At 52.1% G+C, this 2,500-nt stretch overlaps 1 non-coding gene across 1 annotated transcript; it reads left to right on the plus strand.

Annotated features, from left to right (window-relative positions):
• The first annotated feature begins 608 nt into the window (after window positions 1–608).
• LOC145763062 (small subunit ribosomal RNA) lies at window positions 609–2,418 on the plus strand. The gene has a single exon (XR_014288219.1). It is a non-coding gene; the product is annotated as a small subunit ribosomal RNA (ribosomal RNA).
• The last annotated feature ends 82 nt before the right edge of the window (window positions 2,419–2,500 follow it).

Here is a 2,500-nt window from a genome sequence, read left to right on the forward strand (position 1 = left end):
GACGCACGACATCGGCCGACGCCCGATGAACAATTTCCCGCACAGAAACGCACGTTTTGGAAAATTGTCGAAATTCGACAAGTTTGCTACCTTTGTCGCGAGACCAGCTTCCCTGTATACTATGAGGGAAGACGTCGTTGTGGCGAAATGAGCAAATTGGCGATGCGGTTGTCGGTTGAAGGTATTTGGTGACAAAACGATGTGGTGTCGTGCAGGCGATGTGCGCTTTTGGGCAGACTTGATGCTGACCCGCGAAGGCGTCGTAGCTAGCAGCGAGGCTCTGAACGTTGGACGGAAAAAATTAAGTAGCAAATACGAGTTTGTGTTTCGGCGCGCGACCACGGCCTCGGGCCGTAGTTGCGGTGGCCGGTGCGCACGCAAGTGATAGTTTTCTCGGTTCGCTTTTGTTGGGCGTTCCTGGTGTTGTATGCAAACGCAGCCCGCGCGCGGCTTCGCCCGAAAGGGCGTCTGGCCGGTGTCGACGGCGTCCAGATCGCGGCTTACGCCGGGTTTGAGGAGCTAAGCAAAAATAGTGATTGAGTAATACAGTGCGATACCGCGACGGGGAAAGCGAAAGACTCCGTTCGCGTATTTTGTCGGCCGATAGTTACCTGGTTGATCCTGCCAGTAGTCATATGCTTGTCTCAAAGATTAAGCCATGCATGTCTCAGTACGAACTTGCGTACGGTAAAACTGCGAATGGCTCATTAAATCAGTCGTGATTCATTTGATCGTAAATTTTACTTGGATAACTGTGGTAATTCTAGAGCTAATACATGCAAAAAGCGCCGACCTTGCGGGAGGCGCGCCTTTATCATATCAAAAACCTGCCGGGCTTCGGCTCGTCTTGTTGGCGACTCGGGATAACTTTGCTGATCGCACGGTCTTGCACCGGCGACGGATCATTCAAGTGTCTGCCCTATCAACTTTCGTCGGTACGGTATCTGCCTACCGAGGTTCTTACGGGTAACGGGGAATCAGGGTTCGATTCCGGAGAGGGAGCCTGAGAAACGGCTACCACATCCAAGGAAGGCAGCAGGCGCGCAAATTACCCATTCCCGACGCGGGGAGGTAGTGACGAAAAATAACGATACAGGACTCTAACGAGGCCCTGTAATTGGAATGAGTACACTGTAAAAATTTTAACGAGTATCCATTGGAGGGCAAGTCTGGTGCCAGCAGCCGCGGTAATTCCAGCTCCAAAAGTGTATATTTAAGTTGTTGCGGTTAAAAAGCTCGTAGTTGGATTTTGGGCGCAGGCGTTCGGTCCGTCGCAAGGCGTGCACTGTTCGTTCTGGCTTTACCTCCGGTTTTCCGTCGGTGCTCTTGACTGAGTGTCGGCGGCGGCCGGGACGTTTACCTTGAAAAAATTAGAGTGTTCAAAGCAGGCGCTTCGCCTGGATAGTGTTGCATGGAATAATGAAATAGGACCTCGGTTCTTTTTTGTTGGTTTTCGGAGCGCGAGGTAATGATTAAGAGGGACGGACGGGGGCATTCGTACTGTGCCGTTAGAGGTGAAATTCTTGGATCGGCGCAAGACGAACGACTGCGAAAGCATTTGCCAAGAATGTTTTCTTTAATCAAGAGCGAAAGTCAGAGGTTCGAAGACGATCAGATACCGTCCTAGTTCTGACTATAAACGATGCCAACTAGCGATCGGGGGGCGTTATTTTGACGACCTCTCCGGCAGCTTGCGGGAAACCAAAGTCTTTGGGTTCCGGGGGAAGTATGGTTGCAAAGCTGAAACTTAAAGGAATTGACGGAAGGGCACCACCAGGAGTGGAGCCTGCGGCTTAATTTGACTCAACACGGGAAATCTCACCCGGCCCGGACACAGCGAGGATTGACAGATTGAGAGCTCTTTCATGATTCTGTGGGTGGTGGTGCATGGCCGTTCTTAGTTGGTGGAGCGATTTGTCTGGTTAATTCCGATAACGAACGAGACTCTGGCTTGCTAAATAGTTACGCGGCCTTCCCGGCCGGCGTTTAACTTCTTAGAGGGACTAGTGGCGTTTAGCCACACGAGATTGAGCAATAACAGGTCTGTGATGCCCTTAGATGTTCGGGGCCGCACGCGCGCTACACTGACCGGATCAACGTGTGTTCGCCTTGGCCGAAAGGTCTGGGTAACCCGATGAACCCCGGTCGTGCTAGGGATAGAGAATTGAAATTATTTCGCTTGAACGAGGAATTCCCAGTAAGCGCGAGTCATTAGCTCGCGTTGATTACGTCCCTGCCCTTTGTACACACCGCCCGTCGCTACTACCGATTGAATGGTTTAGTGAGGTCCTCCGATTGGGCCCGGGCTCGACTGGCGACGGTTGGGTCTTGGCCCGAAAAGACGATCTAACTTGATTACTTAGAGGAAGTAAAAGTCGTAACAAGGTTTCCGTAGGTGAACCTGCGGAAGGATCATTAGCGCGAGAAAAAAAATCGAAGAGCGAAAGAGCAAACACCGGGACGGCGACGTGCCTCGGCGCGTCCGCCGCCCCGCGATCAG

The sequence above is a fragment of the Corella eumyota genome, unplaced genomic scaffold, assembly GCF_963082875.1.
Source record: "Corella eumyota unplaced genomic scaffold, kaCorEumy4.1 scaffold_254, whole genome shotgun sequence".
Classification (NCBI taxonomy): Eukaryota; Metazoa; Chordata; class Ascidiacea; order Phlebobranchia; family Corellidae; genus Corella; species Corella eumyota.